The following is a 22,925-nucleotide window of genomic DNA, read 5'->3' as shown; positions in this document are numbered from 1 at the left end:
AATTATTAGTTATTTCTTCATTATATCTTCATGCAAATAACCAAAAAAGGCCTGGATCCCACAAATTAAGCATGTGCTTAACGTTTCACATAAGTAGTCCCACTATATCAATGGGACTTCTTACATGTGTGAAGTTATGCATCTGCTTATGTCTTTGCAAGATTGGGGTCCAAGATAGTAAGTTCTTTGGCATAAGCATTGTCTTTTTGCTTGAATTCTGTATAGCACCTGGCACAATGCTACCTTAAATCACTGTTTGGTGCCTCTAAAAGCTATTATAACACAATTAATGAATACGCATAATCATTTGCTATAACAGCCTTACCAGTAGGAGGCATTAGCTTTTTCTGCAGTACTTTTATTTTCCCATTAATTATTAGCAATATTCATTTCCACCAACAGGTGGCAATAGTGTTATATGGAATATATAAAACATTACTGTATACAGACACACATTATATACACATAAAATCTCAAAGGTGATCACGGTGACAGAAATTTATCTTGTGTAAAATGTACAATACGTCAGTATTTTTCATTTTGCGTAGTTTTCTTGTTTCCAAATTTCACATGGCAGAACTTGTGACCTATACACATTTCAGATGTATCCAACCTGCATGCTTTTACAAGACACTCTAAAATAATATCTACATTGAAAGGAACAGTATAATTCAGTCTATCCAGACTGCAGACAACATCAGTTGAGGATGGCAAATAGAGGTGGGGAGATTGGTGCAGCTGCCAACATGGGGTCCTATGTAATATCACCCCCCATTTGAGATGCCATGGGGCAGCCTAAAGTGCTTTAAGGAAGTCCTTGTTGTCTGCTCAGATGATCCTGGTCCATGTGGGATTGCTGTGGATAGCTGGACACATATGAGTTTAGAGGTCAAACCTCCTGCTCATTTCACAAGTAAATTCCAACCCCCGATGGAACAACATTCTTATAAACTATACATGTAGTACTAGGAATTAATGTAGTGCTCAGAATGATTCTCCCAATAGACACTGTAGATAGAGTATGCCCATGAAACAGCACTACAGCATCGAAATATTTTACATCTTTCAATAGCATGGCCCCTTGAAGTGATTTATTTATATTCTGACATTTCTGATCGGCATTGGATATGCTAGGGCCAGTCAATTCAAATAAGCAATTTTAGCTTAGACTACTATTGTGACTTTCAACTTGATAGCATTTCTCCATTTGTCAGCTACAACATGATAACTTTTGGACACTGAGCCGATCAATCCCCAAACGTAAAGGAATGTCCACTAATGCCTAAAACGGACTCCTATTGATTCTGGTGTAAATTAGAAGAAAACCAGCCCACAATGCGACCATTTGGTGCTGCAAGCAGAGGAATCTCTCGGATACTCTTTGCTGCCACCTACATATACCACAGGGAGCCGCTTAATATGCTGCTCTCTCAATGGGTGTACAGCAATGAAGAGACAACCCTCTAATAACAACACTTTGTACTTAAATTACACTTTTTCTCCACAGATCCCAAAATGCTTTACAAAGAGGGCTGGGGGTAGGAGAAATCATTATCTCCATTTCACTAATAGAGAAACCAAGACACAAAGGTTACATGATTTACTCAAGGTCACAGAGTAAACCAATAGCAATAATGAGAAAAATACCCTGTATCTCCTGACTCATCTCTGTACAGTACTCTAAGAAGTAGGAAGCTGCCTCCCTGTAGATTATACCATCTTAACTGTTCTGATGTAGCTAAAATGCTCAAATAAAGCTCACCTAAAACAGCAAAATGTACCAAATCACCTTCCCAAGTAAATTTTTTATTCTCGTATCCTACCTGGTAAGAATGATAGTGTAAAGGCCTAATGCTACTAAGACTATATATCTAGATAGTATACATCTATAAAGCAAAGCAAAACCTTCAAAGAGATAGGACTGCACAATGATTGTACAATGAGATAGGGATTCAAACATAGCAATATTCTTTTATTATTTTCTGAACCAGATTCATGTTCCTTTTAGGCTGTATTGGTAACAATTGAAAGAAGAATCCAACTGTGCATTCTCAACTGATAAGAAATGTATTTGGGTGTCAATGTAACAAGAAGAGCTGTAGGAATTTTTTATAAAATTCCTTTATGAAAAGACAACATCAAAGAGAGGTAGCATGGAACTGTGTTTCAAACTTCATAGCTACAACCCACCAGAGAAGGATTCATAGACATTTTCCCAACCCACTTAACTGTGGGAACCCCATTAATCTCTCATTTAACTACAACCTGAACATAAGCTAAAGTTCAATCATAATAAAAAGGAGGCACAGACAGTAATGTCAATTTTCGTTTACTTAATTTTAATGTTAATTATCTCATATTGATATAGCACCTTTCATCCTAAAGCACTTTATAAACTTGAACTGACATAGAAACTACACTGAGGGTATGTCTACAAACACCCGTGGCTAGCCCACATCAGCTGATTCAGGTTGAGGCTGCAAAACTGCAGTGTAGATGTTTGGGCTCCTGCAGGCGTCCAGGCTCTGGGACCCCGCAAGGGGGGAGGGTCCCAGATCCCAGGCTCCAACCCAAGCCCAAATGTCTACATTGTAGTTTTACAGCCCCGCAGACCAAGCCGCATGAGCCCAAGTCAGCTGACATGGGCCAGTGGCAGGTGTTTAATTACAACGTAGGCATACCTTGAGTGACTGTCTGAACTGCTACTGGAATGCCACCACCTCCCAGTGAAACACAGAAGCTCTTAAAGCGTACATGCTTATAGCAACACAATGAATCGGTTTTATGTCAAGCATCCTGTCAAAACAGAAGGGGAAATAAAGACAGTCAGAAGGTAATTACATGATTTGGAATTAAGCCACAAAACTTGGATTAACATTCCCCCACTTTCAGAAAGTGCATGGGATCATTAATGAGAACAGGTGGCTAGGAGAGTAAATTTTCAAATCCTCCTAAAGACTTCATCTCCAGCAATATTGTTCTCTATCACCATGGAGTGGAGGACCTGGCAAGGTGATAATACAATATTGAAATAGTGATTGTATGTGATGTCTCTTGAAGATGTGGTGGTTCATTAGGATCACCACATATCTCCTGAACTACTTTTTCATCTGGTGGGAAGAAACTACCATTTGAAAAATATTGCCAGATGGAATTTTTCTCTCTCTCCCACTTATTCCCGCTCCTACTTTTGAAATAAAAGTACACAACAGATTTTTTTTCTGGCATCTATGCATGTGATTGCAGCATATGAAATTTATAGAACAAGCAGACCTTTGATGTTTGTGGATGTGAATTCAATCCTTGAAACTGATGAGATAATCAGGTATCTATCTCTTTATGGGGTTACTTCATTTGAGTTTCAGGCAAAATAGAAGGCCAAATTCCCTGATGCCATAATTCCACTGACTTCATCAGAACTAGGCCATTAAAGAATTTGGCCCACTACCATTGCCTGCTAGTATTTAAAGCAACACTATCTATCTATCTATCTCTATAGGCGTATTCATGTGTCTACCATGCAAGGCTGGCTCTAGGCACCAGCAAACCAAGCACATGCTTGGGGCGGCACAATTTCAGGGGCAGCATTCTGGGCACCATTTTTTTTTTTTGCGCTTCGGCAGTTGTGCTCCTGGAGGTTTTTTTGTTTTGTTTTGTAAGTTTGGGGCAGCAAAATACCTAGAGCTGGCCCTGCTACCATGCATCTCATTCCCACTGTACAACCACTTCAAACGGTCCAGTCCTTTACTAGAAAATGCAGACCATTATAGCAGCTTTCATTTAGGTTATATAATTAGTCATATATGTAGCTCAAACTGTTTTGGTCTGAATAGATTTACCACTTATGAATAACCAATAAATAAAACAAATACATATCCAAATTTTGTTTCTTAACTGTATCGATGACAAAGTATGTAACGCCTAGCAATGCAATTTACTTATTCAATGGGCACTGCATTTTTATAAGCACTTTTCAGAGAATAATGCTAATCTGTAGCAGTAAAACAAAATAAAGGTATTACATATCAACTGCCACAGATTAAGAACTACATTTATCAGATGACTGTAAACTAGTCATTGGTTTACCCAAAGATCCAAACCTCTCTAAGGTGTGCTACAAATCTACATAATGACCCTGAAAACTAGGCTTCAATTTTTATCTTTATCATACCATCGACAATTTTTTATTGGCTCTACATCTGAAAAGGCTTAAGAGTTATTCTAGAAAAAAAATTAACAGTAATTTATAATCAATAAATTGATCTACCTATTTCAGATGGTAGCACAGGAATAAACTAACTGATTTGCTAAATGTGTCCTTTTTCATAGGACTGCCATCACAAATAGAGATGCCATATGTCACTGAGCCACATTTTTGGAGGTTGGGGATCCTTCTATGAAAGATGCAATATAAATGTAACATGGTATAATTTTTATTATCAATTAAACTTCAGTGCTCTGACAATCTGGCATCTGAGTTTACATGACACATCAGCTGAAATCTAGCTGTGATTATTTCTAAATACTATATCAAAGAAGCTTGTATTATACCAGTCACGTTGAAATGGAATGTGAGGGCAACTCAGACCAATGGGAAAACAATAATCACTCTAATGTACTAAAATCTGTGTGGATAAACTGTCATTAGCAAGAGACCCGTATCTGTCTTGTAAAATCTGATAAACATCAAAGAAGTTGGGTGAGCTGGCTAACCTGTATACTCCCCCGTACCCCCAGGGAAATATCGTACTGGATAGTCTATGGCATTTTTTTAAAGGGAAGTTTTGCTTATATTAGCTCTGCAGGCTCGATGTTTGCACTCTCTCCCATAACTGAGAAGTTAGTTTCTGCTAATGTAATTCAGTTTTTTAAGAACATGTTACGCTTTAATATTTAATAAATTCTTTATATGGGGATTACAATTTGCACTGGTAGCAGGGAGGACTAGATTTAATACAGTTGCTATTTCTACAGCTCCTCTCCATTCCTTCCTCCTCTTTGTACATAATAATTATAGATTTTTTCAGTCTCTTGTATTTTTTACATCAGTGTTATATGCAATGGTCTTTGTTGTTACAGGTATCCAAAGAACACAATCACCTGCAATTCCAGTGTGGGCTAAATAATTACATGTTTCATACTTAAATTCATTTATAGGTTCTGTTGAATATTCTCACTTCTCAACTTAAACTGTTGGGAACTATTTTTACACAGTTAAGCAGCTGCTATTTTTCCTACTAGAAGTGACTATATTTCATAGAAGGGTGAAGTAAATCAACATACTGTATCTCATTTGAAAAGTGCTTGGGAATCCTTCTTAAGGAAAGACATTAATATACCTTCTTACCCATTAGATACAGAGAAGTTACCTACTATTGTATTTCCTGTACTTCACTTTTCAGAAGTGCATTTTATGAAGTACAAAAGAAAGAGAAATTATATAATGTAAGCGGCTTTTTGAGATTCCATTTTAAGAACCTCAGACGGTGATCATCAGTTTCTCCACAAGTCAGGGTTCTCCCATCTCTGTCTACCATTTTGAAATATTGAGGTTGACCTTTTGTACTGATCCTGCCAGGAGGCCAGTATTGCAGATCTCTGAATAGGTACGTAGGGATCACTTACCTCTCTACTTACCTACAGTTTCTTCTAGAGTGGAATATGACTGCTATTTGCTATCGTACAGAAAACACACAAGATGGGAGACAAAATGAAATTACCCAAAAAGGAATTAGACCTGGCCACTGAGATTGGCATCTCTTCTTTTATATAAAATGGCTTGTGACCTGCTAATGAATATACTTTGTGAGGACTTTAGCTGGCCGAGCAAAGTGAGGCTTAATGCTCAACTCAATGGCATTTCTCCTTTTGTCTGTCTGTAACACAATGGTCATCATATACAAAATGCATAGTTGAAGGATCTACTTGTTTTTCTTTAATTTCTTTGCCACCAAGTTATCATAAAGTGAAATGTCCTCATAAATGCAGGACTATATTGTGGATGTTAAGACTAAGTAGTTGTCTAGTTCCAATGGTAATCTGACCCACCCAAACATTTATTCCACAGGCCATGTTGGAAGAGCCACACTCAGCTCCTGTGGGTTGTGCCAGAGCCAAAGTCCCACATTCTCCTTCCACTCCAAACCAGCCCCTTTGGGAAGCAGACTACCAGCAGCAGTACTACCACCACCACCGCCTTGTATTCCTAGGATCATGACTTGCTGTGCCCTAAGTCAAGAGGAGAGAGGGGCTGAGGTTACTTGTGCTATCTCAATTCTATACTCAGCCATGCCTTCCAAAATTTTGCCCATAATCTCTCACAACTCAAGGAAATTAATGTGTTAATTCTTCAGAAAAAAATGAAAAAAACTGTCAGAATGAAATGATTTTGGACTTTCCAGACACCAGGTATCTAAACATTCTGCTGAAATATGATATTACCCTTCATGTCTGATTTTAGTTATTTTAAATTAGTAAATTGAAAGGCTATTTATTGTACACATCCTCTTGAGTATCTAATATGAACAGCTATCTCCACCACTTTTATCTGTATGTGTTACCCATCATCAATCGCTGCCAACAAACCCAGCACCAAGTGCTGCAAAGAAGTATCATCCTACTTCAATGAAAAGATCAGACAATTTGGGGAAGGCTTCTCAAACAGCATGGATCTGCTCCATGTACACCAATCAACAACAGCCCTCCTGCATTCCCAGAGTATAATGCATTCACTCCTCAAGAAGCATTGGACACTCTAAAGGAATCACAACCCAAGACCTGTGAATTTGACCCATGTCTTTCCTGGCTGGTGAAAGAGTCATAAGCAACTGATACCACTCACGACCAAAATATCCACTGCCTCAATCAATTTTCCCTTCCTCTTTCAAAAACACAATAGTTCAACCAACACTGAAGAAACTCATCCTGGATACATGGGTTACAGTTCACAGAGAAGGTAGCCAAACCCCAGCTACAAGCTGATTTCATTAAAGCTACTATACTAGAAGCAGCACCATCTGGATTCAGGGCATGAGACAGAAACCGCTCCAGTAGCAACTAATGGATCATCTCCTGCTGTTCCATTATCGTCATCCTGGACCCCTCTGCAGCATTTGATACTATCAGACATGAGATACTGCTGTCCCACATGAGAGTGGTGACAGGAGTCCAGGGGAATGCACTAAAAGGGTTTAAGTCATTCCTGGAGGGATGAACATAAAGAGCAATGATGAGAAACTGCACCTCCACCCTTAGACCACTCACTTTTGGAATCCCACCAAGGTCAATTCTCTCTCCAGTCCTATTCAAGGCAACATGAACTCAGTGTCAGCAATATGCAGATGACACACAGCTCTGCCTAGCTTCATACAACTATGTCACTACCACCAAGATGGCCCAGTGTTTGAATGAGATCAACTCATGGATGAACAACAGGTGGTTAAAGCTGAACCAATGGAAGACAGAGCTCATGCTGGTGGGCAGGCTTTGAAGCCACAGGGCAGTCTTGTTTCGTTGAGGGTACACATCCACAATTGATCGGTTCAGTCCATAGTTTAGGAGTCCTCTTGGATTCTTTGCTGATGCTAAGCTACCACATAGTGACATATGCAAGAAAATGTTTTCTACCACCTAATTTAGTGCATTATTGGAAGATGCTCACATGCTATGGTGATAAAGGTAGTATAAGAATCTATATAGATGATAACAGTGTCTATACTTGGGACAGAATAATCTAGAAAACAAAATCAGTCTGATTTCAGACCATTCACAGAACATGTTTATTCTGCCATTGTTAAGGGGCTATTTACTGGTACTACAAAATAAGGACTTCAGGCCCCATTCTTGAAAGGCACTACAGACATTTAACAATAACTGAAGAGCTCAGCATCTTGAGGATCAGGCTCCAAATAAATTAGTTTCCCTCTTATCTTCTTAATTGATATCAGAAAGCAATTTTCCAGGCTTATGACCCTGACACATGCATACACAGACACAGATATTATTCTTGTAACTATTGAGAAACATAAAAACATATATACTTCCTTGTTTTTACTGTAAAATAACTAAAAATAACATTTCCAGAAATCTTTAAGATTTCAAGATTAAACAAAAGATTATTCAGTTCTCCTATCCATTATATATATCTGAAATCACCATGTCCATTTTCTTAATGGCTGCCCATTTAAAATCTTTCTTTCGCCAGAAGAGAAAGCCTTACCCACATATAACTAAATTATACATATCAAATAAAGGAAAATCACCTAATTTTGTGCCCTCTTAAAAAGCTTAAAGTACTAATTTAATGCTTTTTAATTTGACAAGAGCCCAGTGTAAAACAACATCCTTTGAAAGAATCAGGCTAATATGATTAATTTTGTTTCATCCACAATGGTACATCCAACCTATCATAGCAAGGTTTCTGAACAGAGAGGACTCAACTCAGGACTGTTCTCATTTGATCATTTACTAGGTTTACACTGATGTCACTCCATTGACTTCAATCTAGTTAGTCTAGATTTTTATGAGTATGAGCCCAGAATGTGGTCCACTGTGTTTTCACATCATATTAATTCACTGGATCCATGGAATTATTTTGGATTTATATCAGGGTTATCAAGAGTAGAATGCAGTCCAGTATTTATAAGTGTAGTGTAGCGTAGTGTAGTGTGTCTTCAGCTCTGAACCATTTGTTACCAACCACTGTCTGAGACTGGACTCTAGACTAGCTGTCTGATGAGGTATGGCAATTCCTATATATCTTCTGAGCCTTCTGATTAGTACAACCAGCACGAACTACTTCTGTTTTCAATTGTGCTATAAAGCAGAGATGGGTTCAGACCCAAACCCTGAAACTGGATCTCTCCCCACACTCCAAAAAACCCCTCAAAAACACAATCTCCTCCCCCAAGCTTTGATAAATTCCAATCTATTTTGCAAAAGAGATCAATCTGAACTGGAAATTGAGGTTTAGGATTGGTGTTATGCATGAAAAAGAAATGTCTGTGTTTGAGCTAGCTCATTTCTAATTACTTTTTAAAAGTGTATAGTGAATAAAACCCCTCCTAGGAAGTTAAGCAAAAGGAGGTTTAAAAGTTCATTTAAGCTTGAAAGAATGTCACCTGTATGCATTACTCAGTGGTTCTCAACCTTTCCAGACTACTGTACCCCTTCCAGGAGTCTGATTAGTCTTGCATACCCCAACTTTCACCTCACTTAAAAACTTGGGCCTTAGCTTCAGCCCCAGCCCCACGCAGCTGGGCTCAGGCTTCAGCTTTCTGCCCTAGGCCCCAGCGAGTCTAACACTGGCCCTGGCAACCCTATTAAAATGAACTTGCCCAGTTTGCAAACCACAGATATAGTATATCTTACATAATATATAAACATTGGCTACTCACCCTGTGAATGCATAGCCTCCTCTCAGGATGCCCTTCATGGCTGCAGGGCAACCTTTGCCACAATTCCCCTCTTCATTCTTCAGAGTATATAAATAGTCCTTTTTTAAGACTATTACCAACAATCCCACTACCATAAACCAGAATACCCCCAACACAGCTCAAACAGTACTTTTGTCCAACTATGGCTACCAATTATGGCATCTCACACCACACCCTCTCCTCACCTCCCAAGTTCAGTTCCAATATTTCTCACTACACCTGTTTCCTGCCCACGTAGGATTTCAGTTTTTGCCTGGAGACATCCTTGGACTCACCCCATCATTCCCCAGCCTTCAGCCCTCTATGTTCTCCTGCTTCAGCTCTCCAACTCAGAGAGCCAGCAGAGCCAGAGGGCTATCTCCCTCTGCTGCTCTCAGCCTTCAGCCCTTTCTGACCCAGGGAAATTTATAGGTGATCCCATCACTGCTTCTCCGCTTTCTCCACCCTGATCTGGCACCACTGCTCAATCTGGGAACTAACTGCTCCCTCCTTCAGGGCTATCTCCTCCTTGAAGTGCTTGACCCTACTCTGCTCTTCCTCTGAGCTCTCAGAAATCTGGACTCTTGGTTCTAAAACTCTCCCTCTAAGCTCTCTCTCTTAGGACTCTGGATTCTCAATTCCCCCCATCAAGATTCTGAACTCATAACTCTCAGGGGCAGCCCCACCCTCCTCATTACATCACACTAGGGTACACCTGGACTAGAAAAGAAGAGCTGAGCCCAATTTCATTTAAGGGGCCAGATACCCTGTTACATAGCCTAAGTCATCTTTCTACAGTGAATTATGCATGAACCATTCTTTTTCTGGGTGGGGCAGTCCAACACACTGATAAATCACTCAGAGCCTTCCAGATGATGTAAATGTCAAATTTAGCTTTATATTGGTTACCTTACTGTTTCTGACTATGACAGCAGGTTGTTTTATCTCAAGTCAACAACTTGCCTAATGGTAACTACTCTACAACAATGCCAGATGTTTTCTCTTTCTCTCATTTGTGAATCTTTGTCAAGAAGTATCTCTGATCTATCATAAACATAAATTTTCATTAAGATTCATATCTTTTGTGTTGTGTTATTATCACAAGGGAAACTATGAGCCATCCCTTTTTCACTGATCCTCTAGCCTCCTATGGTTATGGTTGATCTGTATTAATTGCTACTGAGAATTAAAATCTGCATCTCCAGAGTAGGAAAAAGGAGCTACCCTTATCATTACACCAGCTGGGTAAACTCTACAATGGAAATCCTGACCATCATTAGTTCAGAGTCCTTCATGACTTTGTTGTGGTGAGAGATAATCTGTCACCTGCAGCAGTCAAGACAATTATATACACAATAATTTTAGAAAGAGAACCATGTTCTAATCATGTCAGTGACTAAGTTTGCTTACTCTGTAACATGTTGGACAACCTAAAACATCTGAAATGTTCATTCTGTTTTTAGTATACTGTAACTGACTAGACTTACATTTTTTTTCTACTGAAGAATCCTCTGCTCTCTAGCAGCTTAAGTCTCAACTCAAATTGGCCTGAACATAAGAGAAACAAATGGCTGAAAGTAACTGCGGTGAAAGGCTCAATCTGCAAACACTTACACATTTGCCCACCAAAGCACGGCGACTCACGTGATTACAGCTAACAATATGCATAGCGTTGACTGGATTGGGAGTGAACATTTTAAAACAAACACCAACATTTCAAATCCAATTACCAGAGTTCCAAGTGAACAGAATTCTGAGCAGGTCACTAGACTACTGAATCTCTCCTTTACACGTGGAAATTGAATGTTGAGGGAAAAAATCATGGTAGGCATAAACATGCCTTTGTTAGAAAAGATACTTCTTCCAATGTGGGCATATCATTAGGGGGAAAAAAGTTTAACTTGTCCAGGCATTCATAATGACAGAAATTTTTCACTGGAACCTGTCAAAAATCTATGGGATATAGCTAAATGTATCTGCAACTTCAGCCATTACTTACCTTTAATTATCATCTAAAAGAACTTTGGTATATGTGCACTTGCAGACAGGCTATTCAGAAGAAAACAAATGTGCCTTAAAATTCTGGTATTAAATTCAGTCATTGAGCATAAAATGAAGTTGTGTGGCCCTTTCCTACATAATCTCTATTGTATTAGCCACATAAGAACACTAGCTCTAGGCACTTCATAACCAAAAATCAGCTAACAGTTTTACTTCTTAAATAATGGCCCAAGATTTAGTACATGAGAGTGCAGAAGACTGGAAATGCTACTAGCTGGGAAGGGAAAGCCAAGGGAACCAACAGACACCTTCTCTGTCCAGGTGTCAAAGGAGAAAAGTTCAATACATTGTTTAAATCAAAAAGGGAAGGTTTAGTGGCCATGGAGCGAACAATCTGCAGAAGAGTGACCGAGCCAAATAGCTTTTAGACATTTAATGGTGGTGGAAAGTTTGATAAAATTATACAGTTAGAGAAACATGAAGGCTGCTAAGGGGCAAATGAAAGCACAGAAATGACATTTTACAGATTTTGACAAAATGTAAATCACACATTTCAGCTCATGGAGACTGCGCTAAGCACCTTTGATTAAAGAAAATTGACAGCTTTAGATTTAGATCCTGTTAGATTTGGAGCCTGCATTATTTGAAACATTCCCTAAAATAAACAAACCTTTTTTTTGCCGTATGATGTCCATTTTTAACTTGCCTTATTTACAGACCAAAGAGATCTAATAATGTATATGGCTTCAGCCTTTAAAAAACTGCAATGAATCATTCAGACACTAACAAAAATGATTTCTTGTTTTTATTCCGGTAGCTTTTTATATTCCACAGCATGCAACCTCCTTTGTGAAATATGAACTTACAAAAATTGCTCAGCAGGTTAAATGAGAAAAAAAGTTAACTCTAGGGTTCAAATAATATAATATAGATTAGCTTATTTTAGAGGCTGAAGGTGATTGAAACCAAATTGGAAAAAGGCAGGCAAGAAAGCCTGGCAGACAACAGCCTGTAGCAAAGAGTATTGTGTCTCATCACTGTATGTTAACTACTGATTTCCACTGAACTGTAATATATCCCAGACAAAAGAATCTTTAATGAGACATAGTTTAGGTTGTAAATAAATATCTACTGCTTTAAAAGAGCATAATTAGAAAGTTTTAGATATTAAAAAAACTCAAAGGTCAGGAAATAGAGAGTTAAGGTTAAAACAAAGGAAAATGAGAAAACTAGAATACTGTATCAGTAGCTCAAATAAACATAATGAAAAAGTTTAAAATAATTCAGTACCAAGCTTAGCTTTACCTCCTAACACTCAACTACCTAAGAGTAAAATGCTTTATTCACTGAAGTATCTGGATAGACATGTTGTTTGGTTAGACACACACAAAAATGACTCCCTCAAACAGTACTATGGTTCTTTCAATTGTTTCTGTCTGTGTGTGTGTGTGTGTCTTTCCCATAGTCCCTGGCTGAACTACTCATAATTAAGACGGCAAGTTTGTCATGGAGATCACGGAAATTCACGGATTCCGTGACTTTCCATGACCTCTGTGACTTCTGCAGCAGCCGGTGTACCTGTCTCAGGGGCAGCTCGGGCAGCCCTGCGTCAGGGACACCGGCTGCTGCTGGGGCAGTCTTGGGCCACTACACCCCAGCGCCTCCCCCCACCCAGCAAAGTTTGGATGGGGGAGAGGGCAGGAGGTTGGGGGACCAGACGGGGTGAAGCGGGCTCTGGGCAGCGCTTACCTGGGGAGCTCCCCAGAAGCAGCGACATCCTCCTTGGTCAGCTGCTAGGCAGAGGCATGGCCAGGCAGATCTGCGGGTTACCTCCACCCAGAGCGCTGGCTTCGCAGCTCCCATTGGCTGGGAACTGCCACCAATGGGAGCTCTGAGGGCAGTGCCTGCAGGCGGAGGCAGCACGCAGAGCTGCTTGGCCACACCTCCGCCTAGCAGCTGAGTGAGGGGGATGTCACTGCTTCTGGGGAGCCCACCAGGTAAGTGCCTCCCAGAGCCAGTGACACCCTGTTGCATGCCCTGTGCCCCAACCCCCTACCCCCTCCCACACCCAAACTCTGTTGCTGCTGGGGTGCAGAGGCATGGAGCCAGGTAGGGAGCCTGCCCGCCCCACCAGTCTCCCCGCCCCCCCTCCCCCAGCAAGGTAAGGATACCCTGTTTGTTGTGACCATGAGGGGCTATTAGAATCACTCTAGATCTGTCTCCATTGATCTTGTCAAGCACACGAGCTAGGAGCGGGGTGGTCTGAAGGCCACTTGATGAGGAAAGCGTCGCCTAGAAAGTGTGGACTGAGTCCTGTTCTGGAGAAGAACAGGGGCATTTGGTGTTTTGTGCAGTTGCAAAAAAGATCTATCATTGGAAACCCCCACATTCAGAAAATTACTGGTGTGTTCAGCTCCCACCCATGGTCCTGATAAAACTTCCTGCTTAGGGTATCTGCCATGGTATTCAGGCAGCCAAGTAGGTATGAAGCCATAATATGGACATTGTGCTTGATGCACCATTGCTAAAGGCACATGGCTTCCTCACAGAGGGAGTTTGATCGCGCTCCCCTTGTCTGTTTATGTAGAACATGTAAGCTACATTGTCTGTGAGAATCTGTGCTGTCTTGTCTCTAATTAGTTGCAGCAAGTGGGAACAAGCATTCAGAACCACTCGTAGTTCTAGTAGATTTATATGAAGATGGGACTCCGTCGTGGACCATTGGCCATGTATAGAGTGTGGTTGCAGATGTGCTCCCCACCCTAGGAGGGAAGCATCCGTGGTGATGGTGATTGATGATGGGTTCTGTAGGAAGGGCACCCCCCGCAGATGTTGTCTGGGTTGGTCCACCACAAAAGGGAATTTTTGATTGTCTCTGGCATGTTGAGGCACTTGTTTATACTATGCTTATGTGGGACATAAATTTGTTTAGAGCCAGGCTTGTAGGCACCACATATGTAATCTTGCGTACTGGACAACGAAGGTCGTGGCGGCCATGTGGCCTAAAATTTGTAGACAGGTTCTGACAGACACTTGCGGGCTGTTTTATGCTGTGGAGATCAAATTGGTCAGAGTTAGAAATCGTTTTGTTGATAGTTGCTTCGAGGAAGTTGAGGTCTGCTCCAATCAATTCCAGGTGCTGAACTGGTGTTAGAGTGGATTTTTGCATGTTTATCTGAAGGCCTAAGCTGATAAACAGAGTTATTGTGTGTTCAGTGGACATTATCTGTTGAAAGCACCAATAAGACAGGCAGCCATAGTCGTCCAGGTAGGGAAAAATAATGATTCCCTCTCGGCATAAATAGATAGCTACTACAGCTAGTACCCTTGAGAACCTCAGAGGTGCAGTGAAAAGGCCAAAAGGTTTTGGAAATGGTCCTGTCCTATTGAAAAAAAATCACAGGAATTTTCCATGTGAGGGATGGATGGATATATGAAAATATGCATCCTGGAGGTCGAGGGCTGAGAACCAGTCCTCTCTTTAATGCTGGGATTATGGTGTGACCATTTTGAATCGCTGTGTTTTCACAAATTCGTTGAGTCACCGTAGGTGGAGGATGGACCTCCAACATCCTGTTTTTTTCTGTGTGAGAAAATAGTGGGAATAGAAACACTTTCCTCTGTACTCGAATGGTACGTGTTCTACTGCTCCTAGAGACATGAGGTGGGTTACCTCTTCTCGCAGTAAACGCTCGTGAGAGGGGTCCCTGAAGAGGGACGGGGATGGGGGATTGGTAGGGGATTTGGAAGTAAGGGGGAAAATGGAGAAAGCAGTTTTGATAATTTCTAATACCTATCTATCTGTTGTAATACTCTGCCAGATCAGGTAAAATAGAGTCAGGCGATCGCCAAAGGTCTTGTAAGTTGTAGATGGTTCCAGCATTGAAAGAGATGGGGTTCTCAGGCCCTCGACCAAGGATTCAAATTTGTTGTCATCTGGAAGTTGATGGTTGAGAAGTAGTATTCAAGGGAGCAGACTGAAGTCTCCTCAAAGTTTTCTGTTTCCGACCCTGATGGTTGTAGTATCTAGTAGTGGTTACCCCGCTCCTGCCTGAGAGGTTTAAAACAGCCCTGGCAGAGGGCTGGGGCAAAGGGAAAAGATACTGGGCTGACTGGGGAAGTAGTCACAGCTGGGACACCCCAATCAGGCCACAGATGGCCTGTATAAAAAGGCTGGGAGCCAGGAGCTCAGCAGTCTCTCTCTGAGTGCAGAGAGAGAAGGGCCTGGCTGCAGCAAGCTAGAGATAGCATACCTGAGTGGAGCAGGGCTGGGGACAGGCTGAGGAGCCGGGGAGCTCCAGCCTGGATAGCCCCAGGCTGCGGCCTAGCGGAAGACCAAGGGGTACTGGGGGTTGCAGAAGGCAGCCCAGGGCTAGGCCAAGGCAGCAGGTCCAAACCCTCCTTGCCAGTGATGAGTGGCCTATACTGCAGTCTGCCCCAGGAAGCGGGGGCTAGTTGGTGACTGGCAGTGGCCTAGTGCTGAGGCAAGGTGGGGATAGTGGGTGGGGGTTCCCCAGGGAGGGGAGACCTAGCGTGTGGGTACTGCCAGGGGGCAGCACCCAGAACAAAGGGCACCGGGGTCCTGGGAGGGACACGGGAGCCGAGAAGGAAAGAACGAGTCGGATCACCGGCCTGCAGAGGGCGCTCCAGAGGCTGGTGAGCTAATTCCCTGGACGACCAGCAGGAGGCGCCGCAGGGGTGAGTCCGCTCCTCTTAGAGGTAGCCTTTGCATGGAAGGGCATGCGTGGTAGTAGCAGCCACAGGGGAGGAATGTGGTAGAAAGCACTCAGCATTCTCATCTCCCTCTTCATCCTCACTGGAGACTTGTGGAGCAGACGGAGGTGGAGAACTGAGTTGGCTAAGTGCTGCGGGTACCAAGGTACTGTCGGTGCCATGGATGGGAGACTCCGGTACTGACGAAATGGAGAGGTCTTTATGGTGGAGGAATTGCTGCAACGTGCCCAATATTGGTACCATTGGTATGGAAGGAAACAGTACCGCATGTTGGAAATGGCTTGTCGGCACTGGTGTGTGACTGGGGTGCGTGATGGCCGCATTAGGTGGCAGCATTATCATTGGAGTTATTGAGGTGCTTGGTACCGATTGCTTATTAGCGTCCATGGAGTTTCATATTTTCTTGCTGCTTGTGACTGAGCTTGACTGCTTGGGAGTGTTGGGTTTCTTGGTACTGACGGTACCGGAGGGGCTCGCTGTGTCAGCCACTGACATGGCCAGTGTGGTCGGTACCGGGAGCGTTAGCTAGTGAGGGGAGCGCCTTTTCTTGGCCAACCCCAACATTGGGGATGTGGTACCCCATTTTTGCCACCTTGTTGGTGGGTTGATCAGGAGCCCATGCCATGGAGGAAAGGCCCTTATTAGAGGCTGCCAATGGCAATTTCTGGCCGGGTGGGGTGAGGACTCAGGCTTATAGGCAGGGCGGAGAGATTCTCCATGAGAAGAAGTTTCAGTTGGAGATCTCTTGCCTTTCCGGTGTGAGATTTCAGATTGTGGCTGTGCAAACACTTCTGCAGTATACATGTTTTGCTGAGACACCAGATACACTGAGAGTGTCCATCTGAAAGAGGTACAGAAAACCTGCGATAGTGCAGCATTTGAATCTTGGGGAGCCAGGCATGCCCCTCAGGGAGCGTACTCGCCCCATAAAAAAACAAAGGGGAGAGGTACGATAACCATGTTGCAGCGGTAGAAACGGAAACCTACAGCCCTATGAGGAAAAATTAAAATTAAAAAAAAAAATTAAGAAAGAGGGTGATAAAATAGGAAGGCTAACTATTCTAACTGAAAACTAAAAACTAAGGGAAAGCTAAGCTATTCCTAAGCTGTGAGGCGCTGCTAAGTGCTCCGACTCAAGCCAAAGGCAGTAGAGAAGGAACTGATGGGGGGTTGGTCGCACAGTGCCAGTTAACCGCCTGAAGCAGCACGAGATGGGGACCACGCATGTGTGACCCAACCGGGCACTGCTACTTTCAATCTCCGGCTATGGGCGCAGGGGCAAACCAACATCTAAAGTGGAGCACCCCAGGGACATCAGTTGAAGAACCTATGTTATCTGGAATATATCCATTCACAGTGATTTATCTTCCACGTTTTTTTTTTAAATGCGAATTGGTACAATCAGATCCATTGCAAAGGAAAAAATGTTCTTCAGAAATATTGTCTCTGACAGAGTTAAGTTAGCAAGAGAAAGGCTAAAAATCGGTCAGCCTTCCTTCAGTTTGGTGCTAAAATTTTAACAAGATGGTCTTAAAGAAGCCCAGAAGACAAGCTCCTTCCATCATTTTAGTGGTTATAGGTTTATATTAACTGACCTCTGAGTGGATGTGACAGCCCTGGAAAGGGACAAGCATGGAAGAATTTCACTGATGGATATGCACACTCTAGATGTGTGGGTTTGCAGCGACTCTGTGCATATGTAAATTTAAAAAAAAGAAAAACAATCATAGGTAAATTTTAAAAGTGTCTCTCTTTCAAAAATGCCCAGTTTTTCATTTCCCCCAAACAATATAAATACATGGTTCCTGGGAGCTACTTATAATTGAATTATAGGGTGTCATTCACATTATGGCTAGTGACAATCTCTCAGCTTCCCTTCACCACCCTCTAACCACCATACTCATAAGGCACCCTGTAATTCAATTATAACTATCCTCAGAGAAACATATAATTATGGATAAAGCTACCAAAGCCATTAAGTAGCCTCCATTCATTTTTTGTTATGAAAGGATTTGTCTAAAGTCTGGTGTTAAACAATAGGTCTGAAATAATCTGCACCTGATGATTTTCCCGGATATAACACCATATCATGTCATTTGTCAACATTAGCCTGTTTCAAAGTACTAGGCTCAAATTTAACTTACGACTAGGCTTGAAAGGATTTGATTTTTATTAGTAAATGTTGATTTTACTGTACACACACACACACACACACACACACACAAATAATATTTCCATTGACGATAAACATTTTTACAGATAGGCAAAAAAAGAAAGACGCTGCTTGAAAACTTAATTTCAGGGCATTTCCTTACTATATTTTGACATATGATGTTGACAATTTCTCTTTTAACCGTTATAAAGCTTTAACTTTTTGAGTATCAGCATCTACTGTCACTGAATAATTACTATCTGACCACCAGATTGTCTGATCCTGCAACTGTGAAAAATTTAACGAAAAATGTTTAAAAATAAACATTGATATTAGCTGTTGAAATTATTTAAAAAATCAATTCTGCCAAGCTTACTTATGATGTACAGTAGCTAAGCATGTATTATCAAGTTGCATTGAACCTCTTACAGAGAGAGAGAGAGAGAGAGAGAGAGAGAGAGAGAGAATGTGTGTGGGGGAGGGGGAGAGAGCGACGGGGAGGAAGAGGTTGTCCTGTGAAAGTTTCAATTAGCTAAATTATAACACATGCTTAGCTACTCTGTAATATATATATTCATACAAATTAATATTATGGTTATGATGTTGTATGTTATTAATACAACGGTAGATGTCCCTAAGTTAGTTGGTAGAAATTTTAGTACAAGAAATTTAAAACCCTCTTCCTCATCCTCAGATCTTGTTTTTCCAGTTCTAGTACTATACAGAGGTAAGTAATCATTTAATAAGGAATCAGAAAGTATTTTGATGTTCCTTTGAATCAAGTAGGAGTCTTGCTTTAGTAGAGGGACAGATTCTGCCACTGCTACTACTCAAGTTGAGACCCTCATTTGAGACTCCTTGCATTTCCATAAGACTACTGATGAAGGGAGGTCCCAATTAGTGCGAGCATCCAGCCCAAAATAAGGTATGTTTCTGAACTACTACTACAATAAGACATATTTGGCCACAAATAGCAAACAGTCTATGAAATTTATATCAGGCTCACATAAGAATTCAACCCTTAAAAAAAAAAAAAAAAGGGAAATAAATGGTTTTAGATTTGCAATTCAAATAAAAAATAAAGCTAATTCCCATTATTTCAATGTTCATTCATTTAAATTTAATTATGAACCTAAGTCTATCTCCACTGTCTGTTATTTTAAGTCCATAGTTGGATACCCATTGAGTTAATTAAATCACTTCCAATATACTTGTTTACTTTACTGTTTAAAAATCTTTATTCAGCATTATTGTCCTGTTGTGGTCAAATACACCCACGCAATGATTTTAGTTCAAAGACTCAAGCCTGAGGCCAGTTTATTGACATACATACCAGTGCACTGGGGTGCAGTCCGAAGACTGACACCCCGAGGGCCACTCGCAGGCGGGTTTTTATTTCATTAAACCGCAAGCAAAGTACAAACAATACGTCATGAGTTAAGAAATTGGGGTTGGGGTCAGCCCCCCCCCCTTAAACCACAAGTTAAGAAATTAGGGTTGGGGTCAGTCCCTTCCCAAACCGCGAGTTAAGAAATTAGGGTCGGGGTCAGTTTCCTCCTCCCCCTCCCCCCCTAGGTACCTTCCTCATTTTTCTGAGAATTGGATGTTTATTTGGGTAGAGGGGTGCTTGGTGGTTTTCCCCAGGGGTGGTACTTGGCACCAGTTTGGGTACATTTCTCAAGACACATGTTATTTTCCGGGGTCTTTTGGTTAAAGATTCGGGGGGGGGGGGGGGGGGTTTCCATGGGACGCCTAAAGAGGATCTATGATTGGCTATTTTTGCAGATAGCTGGAATCACGGAGTGGGTCACAGATCACCCAAAGGAGAAGCTGCATGAGTCAAGAAATTACATTTAGCTAAAGTTACCTATTGCTTCACACAAGTGGTTATTATATTTCATTAGTTATGAACATATTTCATTAGTGCTGCTGCTGGGGCTTTTCTTCTATTCTTTCCCTCCTTGCCCCCCCCCCCCCCCCCCCCCCGGTCATGACCCTTGACTGAGTTTGGCAGGAAATTGTGCAGTCTAGTCTAGTTCAGGCCCTGGCCTGTACTGCTTTGTGTAGGGTAGTTAGCATAACAGATCTCCGTTGGAGGGTTTATTTTGGGGCCTTCAGATTCACAGCTCTGGCTATTAAAAAGAAGCCCCCCCTGCTCTATTTCCCCACAGTCCTAAGAACGGATATTTTAACATCTATACTTCCTTGAGTAACTTAAGACATACTGTGCCTTTTAAAGTATTAATACAAGAAAATAAGTGTTCCAACTTGGTTTTCAGCTTGACCAAATAGGAAGATGTTAATTTATTGTGTATGTAACAAAGAAAAAAGTTGTGAATTATAAAACCAGACAGCTAGAAATATAAGAACCATACAGGAATACAATTAGGTAGATGGCAAGAAGAAAGTAAAAAGCCACTCTGCTACCCTGGATTACTTCTCTCTCTCCACGCTTCAATTAACTATCTCCTCAGTGAAGAGCCAATGGGCTGGAAGCTCTCAGACAGGATAACCAGCAGTTCTTTATAGTATTAGAGACCCCTAGTGGTAAGGGGTTTGAAATCTTTCACAAAAGTTTCTCTGAATTACACAAATAAAATTAAAAAAAAAAAATCAGAAAAAAGAAGAAGCAGAATTTGATCCATTGTTTTACTTCTGGCATCCTCAATAAGAAACTGCATATCCTTAATTTCTGCACATGGGTAATAAAATAATAAGACTGGAAGGAACAAAATTTATTAATGCTCACAGGGAACTGATTTTGTAAAATATGCCCACAACCTAATAGATAGACCCTGGCTTCAAACTCCAGAAAGATATGAAAGACACTCAGTATTCCTGACAATATACTCTTGGGAAGAGTCTTTCCTGGACCCAAAATTTGCAGTCAGGTTAACCATGTACATTTGAGCAAGTACCACCATGGTTAATCATATAATTCTGTTTATACCCTAAATTACTGTGGATGATTGGCTCATAGTTTCTCAGATCCTACTTAAGATTGATTCTAGCAGTACAGCTTGGGCAGAGAGTCTATTGGGGTGAGGGAGAAGAACCCACTGTGTATTTAGCCTCATTCTTATTTATTTTTCCCAGGATTGTCTATGCTGTGAACCTGCTGATTTTTTTTAAACCTGACTCGTATCCTGCTTCAGTAAATTCAAGAAAAGCCATCAGATTAATTCAAATGTCCTTTCATCATTTAAATAACATTTACAAACCAATATTACCTACTTTTATCTCAGCTATGACGGTTACTCCTTAGTCTCCTTATTGGTTAAGAGTGCAGTGTTTCAGACATGACTAGGCGGTTACTCATGCCATATGTTGATTTTGTAATGGTGGTCACTGTAAATCTAGTAGAGAGTGAAAAAAAATCACTGACTGACACACACTATTTCATGTATCATTACCTGTCAGTTAAAAAAAGGAAGGGTTTTCAAAATGATCCTGACATTGTCTAGATAGGTCCCCTCAAAGAGTCTTATTTTTCAAATCTCTCTGTCTTTTTGGCACAAATCTAGGTCACTAGAGCAGCTTCAAAATCCAAATGAAGTCAGTTTTACATGAAAAATTCTTGTATGCTGCGCAGGTCTAGGAATCAAGTCACACATGACTTCACTACTACTCTGAGATGACATTTTCAGGGTTATGGATGGTGTTATAATTAGTTTTATTTTATGACTACAACTGCACCATTGTTAATTTTCAGTATACAACCCGGTCGTAACTTTCTTAACCACTAAGGCAAGGAAATGTAGTATAGTTTATGTAAACATACAAATAAATATAATTGCATGTTATGTCTGGGACAAAAACACATTAGAAAGGGAAATGGGGAGGGGTTAAGTTGTGTCAACACCAAAATTTTGAATCTGCAGGTCCGAATTTTATACTGGTGCACCCCACAGAAGTCAGTAAAATATATATATAGCAAATATGAAGTAACACAAATCAGACAATCTTGCACAATTATTTAAAACTGTGTATATTGCTTTCTACACAGAAACAACATGTTATTCTCCACATTAACAATTATTTGGTTTAACTAAACATACGAAGTTTGGTCAAATTCCTTTACTCATCTGCCTCCTGTGCACAATCCATCACCAAAATTAGGAGAAAAATAATTATCATTCAGAGTTAAAAAAAATCAATTGATAATGCTTTTTTGGCTAGTAGTTTTTGTTTTCTTTATTGACAAGGTATCCCATGTGTTTATTTTATTTTGCCACTATCTTAAAATCAATCCTTGGAGGACAACATGACACAGTCTCTTTTATCTGTGTCAATAGTGTAGCAACTGCAACCTGTTATAATTTGTCAGTAATTTATCAGGATACATCCCGCGTGCCAAGATTCAAATATCCATATTATGTGATCAAACTAATAATATCTCATCTGTTTAGCTATAAAAGCAGTAAGTCATAATCACTGAATTGTTCGGTCAAGATAAAAGTGAAATCTGGGAAGACACAAGGGGAGAAAAATAAAAGCATGATTTGATATCATATGGCCTGTCTGACATGGCTTCACAGTTCCTACGTATTATGCCCCCAAGTTATAGAGGGTTGTTGTTTTTAGTTTTGTTGGCCAGCCGCCTGGAGCCCCACTGCTAAGGGCAA

At 40.9% G+C, this 22,925-nt stretch overlaps 1 protein-coding gene across 13 annotated transcripts in view; it reads right to left on the bottom strand.

The window, feature by feature from the left end:
• Nucleotides 1-22,925, bottom strand: part of TENM1 (teneurin transmembrane protein 1) — a 1,376,511-nt gene that overhangs the window by 408,977 nt on the left and 944,609 nt on the right. For 3 of the 13 annotated variants that reach the window (XM_065556629.1, XM_065556636.1, XM_065556631.1), the window contains one exon: nucleotides 21,535-21,656. The exons of the other annotated variants lie outside the window; for them this stretch is intronic. The gene's annotated coding sequence lies outside the window, so the exon portion shown is untranslated. The remainder of the gene's footprint in view (nucleotides 1-21,534; nucleotides 21,657-22,925) is intronic. 13 annotated transcript variants of the gene reach the window in all.

This window comes from Chrysemys picta, chromosome 9, assembly GCF_011386835.1.
Source record: "Chrysemys picta bellii isolate R12L10 chromosome 9, ASM1138683v2, whole genome shotgun sequence".
In the NCBI taxonomy this organism is placed as follows: Eukaryota; Metazoa; Chordata; order Testudines; family Emydidae; genus Chrysemys; species Chrysemys picta.
Note: the sequence above shows the minus strand (reverse complement) of the source record. Positions and strands in the feature narration are given on the sequence as shown.